Genomic DNA, 12,528 nt, shown 5'->3' with positions numbered 1-12,528 from the left:
GAGAGATTTCAGTTAATGTTTTGCAGCCTTTGATTTTCCTCCTTGTGAGTGATTTTGATTTTGATAAATTTTTCATAAACCAGTTTGTAGCATCCCTCCTGGAGCTGCCACCTTACCGTGGTGGAGGGGTTTGCGTGTTCCAATGACCCTAGGAGCTATGTTGTCGGGGGCTTTATGCCCCTGGTAGGGTCACCCAAGGCAAACAGGTCCTAGGTGAGGGTCCAGACAAAGTGCAGCTCAAACATCCCCTGATGAAATGAAACTGATGGACCAAGTTTCCTTGCCGGACGCGGGTCACCGGGGCCCCCCCCTGGAGCCAGCCTGGGGGGGGGCTCGTTGGCGAGCGCCTGGTGGTCGGGTCCTTACCCATGGGGGCCCGGCGGGCACAGCCCGAAAAGGCGACATGCCCCTTCCCATGGGCCCACCACCCATGGGAGGGGTCTCAGGGGGGAGCGGTGCAAGAGAGATGGGCCGCAGTCGGAGGGGGACCCTGGCGGTCCGACCCCCGGTTGCAGAAGCTGGCTCTGGGGACGTTGACGTCACCTCTCTGGCGGGAAGAGCCTGAGCTGGTGCACGAGGTTGAGAGGTACCGGCTAGATATAGTCGGGCTCGCCTCGACGCACAGTGGGTTCCGGAACCAGTTCCTTGAGAGGGGCTGGACGCTCTACCACTCTGGAGTTGCCCCCGGTGAGAGGCGCAGAGCGGGGGTGGGACTGCTTGTTTCCCCCGGCCGGCGGTCCCGAGAGGGTAGCCTCCTTCGCCTTCGGGTGGGGGACGGGTCCTGACTGTCATCTGTGCTTATGCACCGAATGGCAGTTCAGAGTACCCACCCTTTTTGGAGTCTTTGAGGGGTGCTGGGAGCGCTCCCTCTGGGGACTCCCTCGTCCTCCTGGGGGACTTCAATGCTCACGTGTCGCGACAGTGAGACCTGGAGGGGCGTGATTGGGAGGAACGGCCCCCCTGATCTGAACCCGAGTGGTGTTCTGTTATTGGACTTCTGTGCTCGTCATGGATTGTCCATAACGAACACCATGTTCAAGCATAAGGGTGTCCACATGTGCACTTGGCACCAGGACGCCCTTGCCGTAGTTCGATGATCGACTTTGTGGTCGTGTCGTCGGACTTGTGGCCATATGTTTGGACACTCGGGTGAAGAGAGGGGCGGAGCTGTCAACTGTCACCACCTGGTGGTGAGTTGGCTCCGATGGTGGGGGAGGATGGCGGTCAGACCTGGCAGGCCCAAACGTTCTGTGCGGGTTTGCTGGGAACGTTCTGTCTGCTCGGAGATTCTCTGTGAGAGATCACCGACCGGAGCTGTGGCCTTAAAGGGTGGTCGGTTGCCTGTCGTGGCGGTGGCCCCCGAACCGCTGGTGGACACCGGCGGTGAGGGATGCCGTCAAGCTGAAGAAGGAGGCTACCGAACCTTTCTGGCCTGTGGGAGTCCTGAAGCAGCTGAAGGGTATCGACATGCCAAGCGGAATGCGGCCTCGGCGGTTGCAGAGGCAAAAACTCGGGCATGGGAGGAGTTCGGTGAGGCCATGGGAGCGACTTTCGAACGGCTTCGAGGGGTTCTGGACCACCATCCGGCGGCTTAGGCGGGGGAAGCAGTGCCACTATAACACTGTGTTCAGTGGGATGGTGTGCTGCTGACCTCGGCTGGGGACGTCTTGGGTCGTGGAGGGAATACTTCGAGGACCTCCTCAATCCACCAGCACGTCTTCCTTGAGGAGGCAGAGTCTGGGGACCCCCGTGGTGGTCTACGCCCATCTCTGGGGCTGAGGTCGTGGGTAGTCAAAAAACTCCTCGGTGGCAAGGCCCCGGGGGTGGATGAGGTCCGCCCGGAGTTCCTCAAGGCTCTGGATGTTGTGGGGCTGTCTTGGTTGACACGTTCTGCAACATCGCGTGGACATCGGGGGCAGTGCCTCTGGATGGGCGACCGGGTGTGGTTCCCCTCTTAAAAAGGGGGACGAGGATGTGCTCCAACTATAGGGGATCACATCCTCAGCCTTCCCGGGAAGGTCTTTTCGGGGTGTCTGGAGAGGAGGGTCCGCAAGATTGTCGAACCTGGTCCAGGGAGCAGTGTGGTTTTCGTCCTGGCCGTGGAACTGTGGACCAGCTCTATTCCCTTAGCGCGGTCCTGGAGGGTGCATGGGAGTTCGCCCAACCAGTCTACATGTGTTTTGTGGACCTGGAGAGGCGTTGACCGTGTCCCTCGGGGGGGCCTGTGGGGGGTGCTCGAGAGTATGGGGTTCCGGACCATTGATACGGGCTATCCGGTCTCTGTACTCTCGGTGCCAGAGCTTGGTCCGCATTGCCGGCAGCAAGTCGGACCTGTTTCCGTGGGAGTTGGACTCCGCCAGGGCTGCCCTTTGTCACCGGTTCTGTTCAAACTTTTATGGACAGGATTTCTGGCGCAGCCCGGGGTCGGGGGGCTGCGATTCGGTGGCCTCAGGATTAGGTCGCTGCTTTGCGGACGATCTGGTCCTGTTGGCTTATCGGATCGTGACCTTCAGCTCTCTCTGGAGCGGTTGCAGCCGAGTGCGAAGCGGCTGGGATGAGAATCAGCACCTCTAAATCCGAGGCCTGGTTCTCAGCCGGAAAAGGTGGAGTTCAGTCTCCGGGGTCGGGATGAGATCCTGCCTCAAGTGGAGGAGTTCAAGTATCTCGGGGTCTTGTTCACAGTGAGGGAAGGATGGAGCGGGAGATCGACCGGCGGATCGGTGCGGCTTCTGCAGTGATCGGACTCTGCACCGGTTCCGTCGTGGTGAAGAAGGAGCTGGCCGAAAGGCGAAGCTCTCGATTTACCAGTCGATCTACGTTCTACCCTCACCTATGGTCACGAGCTTTGGGTAGTGACCGAAAGAGATAGATCGCGAATACAAGCGGCCGAAATGAGCTTCCTTCGCAGGGTGGCTGGGCTCTCCCTTAGAGATAGGGTGAGAAGCTCGCCATCCGCGAGGAGCTCAGAGTAGAACCGCTGCTCCTCCGCATCGAGAGGAACCAGCTAAGGTGGCTCGGGATCTCGTGAGGATGCCTCCTGGACGTCTCCCTGGTGAGATGTTCCGGGCACGTCCCTCCGGGAGGCGGCCCCGGGGAAGACCCAGGACACGCTGGAGGGACTATTCTCTCTCGGCTGGCTCGGGAACGCCTTGGGGTCCCCCTGGGAGAGTTGGCAGAATGGCTGGGAGAGGGAAGTCTGGGCTTCCCTGCTGAAGCTGCTGCCCCCGCGACCCGATCTCGGTAAGCGGAAGAAAACGGACGGAAACGGAACTCTGTCGAGAGGGTTTTGTCTCAAAATAAATCTGCTCACTGACACCTCAGTATCTGAGCCCTGTTTTGAATACGGCATGCAAGAGAGGGCTTAAAGTGTCCAGAATTAATGTGGTATTACTGAGAAGCTGAGGTCTGTTATGTTCTAGTCTATCTATGTTCTATATATATACTCAGACACAGTAAAAAAGGAACTAAAGAAACAACTAAAAACCCACTAGTAAAATATGTTAAAGATGTGGTATGACGTTTCAAAATACTTAAAGGAACAAGCATACATTATCTCAATATAGTCCAGTATGGGGTATCCGCCAGGGAGAGCGGATGCAGCATTTAACTGTGGCACTCCAAGGGACTAAAATGGTCCACCTTTACTTGACAGATGCAGGTATTATGTTGTCTTTTGAGGAGTTAAGCTTTAATTTGGCCTCAACAGGAAAAAAATTTTAAAAGTACCTTCAGCTTAGAAGCTTCAAAATAATTTACTTACTAGACCTCTACAAGTCATCATAAGTTTACAGTTTGCTGACATCTTATTCATCAGAAAATGCACAGTATAAGTTAAATACATGGAAGACTTGCAATTAGAAGTTTCGGATGGGGATTGGAAAGCAGCCTAGGCTCACAATGTCCATAAATCACATCTGAAACTTATGGTTAGACCATATGAAAGGGTATGAAAGAAGTAACATAAAACCAGATTTTAAAGGTTATTAACAAAAGTAGTTTATAATGAAAGTTCCAGATTGTTTTTAACAAAGGAGTGAGGCAAAAGGGAACGAAGGGCGAGCGGGTGCTGTAAAAAAGACAACAAATATAACAAAAGGAGCGCGAACTGCACCTGCCTCTGTCTCTCCTCCTCCAGCAGCCACCACACCCTGAGGCTCAACCTCAGGCTTTGGGTCACCCTCGTCACTGAGGGCGCCCTCCTCAGACACAGCACCTTCAGCCGTCTCTGGTGCCACCAGGACTCCCCTTTCCACCAACTTCCCGACAACTAGAGCCTTTAGCTCCTTTTTGACTAGTTGGCTCGAGTAAGGGAGACCAAAGTGAAGCGCAATCAGGGCCAAATCACTCTTCCTACACTTGTCAATTTGCTCGAGCGATGGGTTGGTCAAAAACGCCTCCATACTAAATGTTGCCATGTTTAACAAACACAAAACCACTAACACAAAACAATCTGAAAATTTCTAATAATATTTACCTTTCGTTTCTCGGGTATTTAAATTCAGATCCCGGACGAGCCCCCATTTATGTTACGGCCATATAAAAGGGTATGAAAGAAGTAACATAAAAAACAGATTTTAAAGGTTATTAAACAAAAGTAGTTTATTAAATGAAAGTTCAGATTGTTTTTTAACAAAAGGAGGTGAGGCAAAAAGGGGAACGAAGGGCGAGCGGGTGCTGTAAAAAGAACAAACAAATATAACAAAAGGAGAACTCTAACAGAGCCTATTATTTTCTAACAAGAACCAAAATGAAAAAGAAAAGCCTCACTATCTAACGCTAATACCAAATAACAAAACACACATCCAAACAGCACCCCTAAACTAATGTCTCTAACAGAAGAAATACTCTCGGGAGTGATCAGTACTACCAGTAAACTAATCCCTGCCCAGTCTCAAACCAAAATTACCAAAATCCTCACCAATTTCGAAATACAAGTGTAACCAGAATGAACGAGGCGAGTTCATCACCACCACACACAAATAAGCCGCCACGATGCTTGGGCGGCGCGGAAATGATGCCACACCAATCGGACACGTTGTCCCCGCCTCCTCCAGATGGGGCCAACCAGGGACCGGGAACCGCACACCTGCATTTACCTATGAGAAAACACTGCACACCCACATATGCGCAGGGCGAAACGACGACAGCCGTAACACCCCTCCCCTTAAGACAAAAAAATATATACTTTTTTTTGTTACACACGAAATCACACTTTCTTTTTCTTTTTTCCACACCGGAAACGAGACAACACTTGTCATCATTTTCTAAACTTGGTTATTGACAGACATGTCAACGTGTAGGTCAGGTATCATCTAAACAAAAAGCGCACGAAGCGACCCACACAGACAGACAACTCACAAAAGGAACTACCGATGGCAGAGGCTGGAGGTGCCAACAAAAACATAAGGAAGTCAGGTAGCCGTTTAACTCAGCCCGGCCTATTAGTATGCCTGGGCCTCTACCACCCTCAACATTACCCACGCCAGAAGAATTAGAGCTAACACAAAACAACCTATTACGGTACGCTGGGGCAACATGATTCTGAACAATACATTGTCACAACGAGCGGAATCATTATCCTCGCCTCTCCCTGTCTGTGTCTCACGATCTGAGGACTCCAATTCTAACGCAGGAGTTACCTTCTCTCCTGCCACGTCATTTCCCATTAAAAACACCACATCTTTAATAGGTAATTCAGGGCACACAGCAATGGGAAAGAAGCCAGTTACCAGTTTACTGGCTACGTGGACACGGTGTACAGCTCTGGGTGTGCGACCCATATCAACGCTGCGTAACACCGTGCCATACCCACATGCGGACTGCTTCGAAAACGGTAGCACAGAGGAAAGGATTATAGATCGGGAAGCACCAGTATCTCTTAAAATGCGCATCAAGCGCTGGTTTGCAGGTTCACCTGTGAGTGACACTAAGCCGTCAAAAATGAACGGTTTAAAGCCATCGTCACCACTCTTAACGCAAACCTCCTCAGTGCTGGTGTCCAACACGGTCTGTATCAAGCCGACACCTTGGGTTTGCGGCTCACCTTGGGACTGCAGTTGCTCCTTACGCTTCAACAATAAACAGTTAGCAATTATGTGTCCCGATTGGTGACACTAGAAACACTCACAGTCCTCTTTCCTAGGACTCTGCACCTTTGGCACACCATTTGGCCGTGTTGGTGCACAGTTAGGATGCTCCACAGGGACCGACGGGAATACTGCCGTATGAGTTATTACAAACTCTTCTGCTAGTACAGCCCCGGAGGATAACGAGATTACTTTCTGTTCATTTAAGTACGTTACGATGCGCTCAGGCAGGCACTTTTTAAACTCCTCTAGTAACATTAACTCACGTAATGAAGCAAAGTCATTAGCTTTACAGGCGGCAATCCATTTATCAAATAGCGTGCCCTTCTAACAGGCAAACTCTACGAATGTGCTCTGTTCAGCTTTCTGAAGATTTCTGAATCGCTGGCGGTAGGCTTCAGGGACCAACTCATTCGCTCTTAGTATGGCAGACTTTACGGATTCATAATTTAAGCTCTCCTCTAAGGAAAGCACTGACATAACCTCCTGCGCCTTGCCATGTAATTTACATTGTAGCAACAGTGGCCACACATCAACGGGCCACTGCAGCGTAGAGGCTATCCGCTCAAATGCACTAAAATAGCTGTCGACTTCGGTTTCTCGAAAAAGAGGCACTAGAGCAATGTGTTTACTAATGTCGAATTGCCTTGGTAGACTGGTGGAGGGAGGGAGCGTACCTGGAACAGCACCGGCAGAGTCACGCAGCACCTCCAGCTCCAGATGACGCAGCCTCACAGCTTTGTCAGCCTCAATTTCCAGCTTTTTTATTTCTAGCTGGTATTGCAGCTGTGCTTGTGCTTGTCGGTCCTGGGCCTCTAGTTGGAGACGGGCAATGCGGACTTTCACCTTTGCCTCGTCTCAACACCCTGAGCTAACCGAGGAGAGAGGATCATAGCGGGGCAGGCTGTACGGCGTCTTCAGCCACGCACCTGCCTCTGTCTCTCCTCCTCCAGCAGCCACCACACCCTGAGGCTCAACCTCAGGCTTTGGGTCACCCTCGTCACTGAGGGCGCCCTCCTCAGACACAGCACCTTCAGCCGTCTCTGGTGCCACCAGGACTCCCCTTTCCACCAACTTCCCGACAACTAGAGCCTTTAGCTCCTTTTTGACTAGTTGGCTCGAGTAAGGGAGACCAAAGTGAAGCGCAATCAGGGCCAAATCACTCTTCCTACACTTGTCAATTTGCTCGAGCGATGGGTTGGTCAAAAACGCCTCCATACTAAATGTTGCCATGTTTAACAAACACAAAACCACTAACACAAAACAATCTGAAAATTTCTAATAATATTTACCTTTCGTTTCTCGGGTATTTAAATTCAGATCCCGGACGAGCCCCCATTTATGTTACGGCCATATAAAAGGGTATGAAAGAAGTAACATAAAAAACAGATTTTAAAGGTTATTAAACAAAAGTAGTTTATTAAATGAAAGTTCAGATTGTTTTTTAACAAAAGGAGGTGAGGCAAAAAGGGGAACGAAGGGCGAGCGGGTGCTGTAAAAAGAACAAACAAATATAACAAAAGGAGAACTCTAACAGAGCCTATTATTTTCTAACAAGAACCAAAATGAAAAAGAAAAGCCTCACTATCTAACGCTAATACCAAATAACAAAACACACATCCAAACAGCACCCCTAAACTAATGTCTCTAACAGAAGAAATACTCTCGGGAGTGATCAGTACTACCAGTAAACTAATCCCTGCCCAGTCTCAAACCAAAATTACCAAAATCCTCACCAATTTCGAAATACAAGTGTAACCAGAATGAACGAGGCGAGTTCATCACCACCACACACAAATAAGCCGCCACGATGCTTGGGCGGCGCGGAAATGATGCCACACCAATCGGACACGTTGTCCCCGCCTCCTCCAGATGGGGCCAACCAGGGACCGGGAACCGCACACCTGCATTTACCTATGAGAAAACACTGCACACCCACATATGCGCAGGGCGAAACGACGACAGCCGTAACACCCCTCCCCTTAAGACAAAAAAATATATACTTTTTTTTGTTACACACGAAATCACACTTTCTTTTTCTTTTTTCCACACCGGAAACGAGACAACACTTGTCATCATTTTCTAAACTTGGTTATTGACAGACATGTCAACGTGTAGGTCAGGTATCATCTAAACAAAAAGCGCACGAAGCGACCCACACAGACAGACAACTCACAAAAGGAACTACCGATGGCAGAGGCTGGAGGTGCCAACAAAAACATAAGGAAGTCAGTTAGCCGTTTAACTCAGCCCGGCCTATTAGTATGCCTGGGCCTCTACCACCCTCAACATTACCCACGCCAGAAGAATTAGAGCTAACACAAAACAACCTATTACGGTACACTGGGGCAACATGATTCTGAACAATACATTGTCACAACAAGCGGAATCATTATCCTCGCCTCTCCCTGTCTGTGTCTCACGATCTGAGGACTCCAATTCTAACGTAGGAGTTACCTTCTCTCCTGCCACGTCATTTCCCATTAAAAACACCACATCTTTAATAGGTAATTCAGGGCACACAGCAATGGGAAAGAAGCCAGTTACCAGTTTACTGGCTACGTGGACACGGTGTACAGCTCTGGGTGTGCGACCCATATCAACGCTGCGTAACACCGTGCCATACCCACATGCGGACTGCTTCGAAAACGGTAGCACAGAGGAAAGGATTATAGATCGGGAAGCACCAGTATCTCTTAAAATGCGCATCAAGCGCTGGTTTGCAGGTTCACCTGTGAGTGACACTAAGCCGTCAAAAATGAACGGTTTAAAGCCATCGTCACCACTCTTAACGCAAACCTCCTCAGTGCTGGTGTCCAACACGGTCTGTATCAAGCCGACACCTTGGGTTTGCGGCTCACCTTGGGACTGCAGTTGCTCCTTACGCTTCAACAATAAACAGTTAGCAATTATGTGTCCCGATTGGTGACACTAGAAACACTCACAGTCCTCTTTCCTAGGACTCTGCACCTTTGGCACACCATTTGGCCGTGTTGGTGCACAGTTAGGATGCTCCACAGGGACCGACGGGAATACTGCCGTATGAGTTATTACAAACTCTTCTGCTAGTACAGCCCCGGAGGATAACGAGATTACTTTCTGTTCATTTAAGTATGTTACGATGCGCTCAGGCAGGCACTTTTTAAACTCCTCTAGTAACATTAACTCACGTAATGAAGCAAAGTCATTAGCTTTACAGGCGGCAATCCATTTATCAAATAGCGTGCCCTTCTCACAGGCAAACTCTACGAATGTGCTCTGTTCAGCTTTCTGAAGATTTCTGAATCGCTGGCGGTAGGCTTCAGGGACCAACTCATACGCTCTTAGTATGGCAGACTTTACGGATTCATAATTTAAGCTCTCCTCTAAGGAAAGCACTGACATAACCTCCTGCGCCTTGCCATGTAATTTACATTGTAGCAACAGTGGCCACACATCAACGGGCCACTGCAGCGTAGAGGCTATCCGCTCAAATGCACTAAAATAGCTGTCGACTTCGGTTTCTCGAAAAAGAGGCACTAGAGCAATGTGTTTACTAATGTCGAATTGCCTTGGTAGACTGGTGGAGGGAGGGAGCGTACCTGGAACAGCACCGGCAGAGTCACGCAGCACCTCCAGCTCCAGATGACGCAGCCTCACAGCTTTGTCAGCCTCAATTTCCAGCTTTTTTATTTCTAGCTGGTATTGCAGCTGTGCTTGTGCTTGTCGGTCCTGGGCCTCTAGTTGGAGACGGGCAATGCGGACTTTCACCTTTGCCTCGTCTCAACACCCTGAGCTAACCGAGGAGAGAGGATCATAGCGGGGCAGGCTGTACGGCGTCTTCAGCCACGCACCTGCCTCTGTCTCTCCTCCTCCAGCAGCCACCACACCCTGAGGCTCAACCTCAGGCTTTGGGTCACCCTCGTCACTGAGGGCGCCCTCCTCAGACACAGCACCTTCAGCCGTCTCTGGTGCCACCAGGACTCCCCTTTCCACCAACTTCCCGACAACTAGAGCCTTTAGCTCCTTTTTGACTAGTTGGCTCGAGTAAGGGAGACCAAAGTGAAGCGCAATCAGGGCCAAATCACTCTTCCTACACTTGTCAATTTGCTCGAGCGATGGGTTGGTCAAAAACGCCTCCATACTAAATGTTGCCATGTTTAACAAACACAAAACCACTAACACAAAACAATCTGAAAATTTCTAATAATATTTACCTTTCGTTTCTCGGGTATTTAAATTCAGATCCCGGACGAGCCCCCATTTATGTTACGGCCATATAAAAGGGTATGAAAGAAGTAACATAAAAAACAGATTTTAAAGGTTATTAAACAAAAGTAGTTTATTAAATGAAAGTTCAGATTGTTTTTTAACAAAAGGAGGTGAGGCAAAAAGGGGAACGAAGGGTGAGCGGGTGCTGTAAAAAGAACAAACAAATATAACAAAAGGAGAACTCCAACAGAGCCTATTATTTTCTAACAAGAACCAAAACGAAAAAGAAAAGCCTCACTATCTAACGCTAATACCAAATAACAAAACACACATCCAAATAGCACCCCTAAACTAATGTCTCTAACAGAAGAAATACTCTCGGGAGTGATCAGTACTACCAGTAAACTAATCCCTGCCCAGTCTCAAACCAAAATTACCAAAATCCTCACCAATTTCAAAATACAAGTGTAACCAGAATGAACGAGGCGAGCTCATCACCACCACACACAAATAAGCCGCCACGATGCTCAGGCGGCTGCGTTTTAAATCCCGGTGATGCTGCTGCGGGGGCCCTCTCATTGGCGGCGCGGAAATGATGCCGCACCAATCCTGGCCCTGCACAGCCACGGACATGTTGTCCCCGCCTCCTCCAGATGGGGCCAACCAGGGACCGGGAACCGCACACCTGCATTTACCTATGGGAAAACACTGCACACCCACACATGCGCAGGGCGAAATGGCGACAGCCGTAACACTTATACAGTACAAATGGTTAATGCAGACATATGTGACACCGATAGATTTAAATAGATATAATAAAAATGTACCAGATGTATGCACAATATGTAAGGAATCCAGAGGTACTTTGTTTCACTGCATTTAGCAATGCAGAAAGATTAAAATATTCTGGGAAGAGGTGGGGCTATAGTCAAGAAGATTTTTTCAAAACAAATCTTACTGGACCCTAAACTCTTTTTGTTGGGCTTATATCCAGAGAAACTATATAACTATAGTAGGAATGAGCGGGCTTTTATAGACCTCAGCTTGCTTTATTCTAAGAAACGTGTTGTATTATTGTGGAAAAGATTTATAGACCAAGTACTACTGAATGGATAAGACAGATGTTAGCAAGCCCTCATTAGAGAGAATAACTTAGATATTAAAGGCTAAACGGCATGTATTTGAGGACATATGGAGCACTTTCATCAACTACATTAAGGACTTGGATTTTTATTTATAACCTTTATTTAACCAGGTAAAAACTCATTGAGATCAAGACCTCTTTCACAAGGGTGACCTGGCCAAGAAAGGCAGCAGCGCACGTCATAGTGGTCAAAAAACAGACAAACAACAATAACACACAGTTATGGATACATTAACAATTTAAGAGCATAGGCACTGTTCAAAAGATTTCCATTGTCTTTTTTTTTAAGATAGAGCGGAATGCTTCCAGAGGAAGAAGTTCTGCAATTTTAAGTTCAGATTGGAGGACATTCCAAGCAGACAGGGCAGAGAAACTGAATGCTTTTTTGCCTGTCTCAGTTCTGACTCGAGGAGCAACAAGATGCAGAACATCATTTGAGTGTAGTGCATAACAGCTTTCGGTTCTCCGAAGGAAAGTGCATAAAAAAGTGGTTGGTTAAGCCAAGAAGAGCCTTATACACTAGAGTCATCCAGTGTGTGTAGCGTCTCATCTCCATGGAAGGCATGCTAGCTTCTGTATATAGTTCACAGTGGGTGAGGCGGCAACAACCAGTGATGAACCGTAGAACACAGTGATACACAGGAGTCAGGAGAAGAAGGCAGCTGGTTAACACAGACATATATACAACATCGCCATAATCAAGAACAGGCAGGAAACTGGCTGATATTAGAAGCTTCCGAGCTCTGAGAGAAAAACGTGATTTGTTTGTGTAATAAAAACCAAGCTTCACCGTTAATTTTGATATCAAATTTCTCCAACTAACGGGTCCCATTCTCAAGCCCCTCTCAGGACAGTTTAGAGGACTGTTTAAGCTAGTGGCGAGGAGATTCGCCTAGCTTCTAACTGCCTTCATCCACACGTCTACCCTGCTCACTCAAGTATAGCACCTGACCGAATACCCCTGTCGGCCACATACTACACTAGCCGCGTACGTTCATGGCAGCTCCCCTGTCATTGATCTGTGCACTTGGTATGGTTGCTAGGATAGTTTTTAGTGGCCCGGACAGTAAACCCCAAGGGTCTGTTAATTTCTTTGGGCTAGAGTAA

This window comes from Larimichthys crocea, chromosome XI, assembly GCF_000972845.2.
Source record: "Larimichthys crocea isolate SSNF chromosome XI, L_crocea_2.0, whole genome shotgun sequence".
Taxonomy (NCBI): Eukaryota; Metazoa; Chordata; class Actinopteri; family Sciaenidae; genus Larimichthys; species Larimichthys crocea.
The sequence above is the reverse complement of the archived record's forward strand: the minus strand, read 5'-3'. Positions refer to the sequence as shown.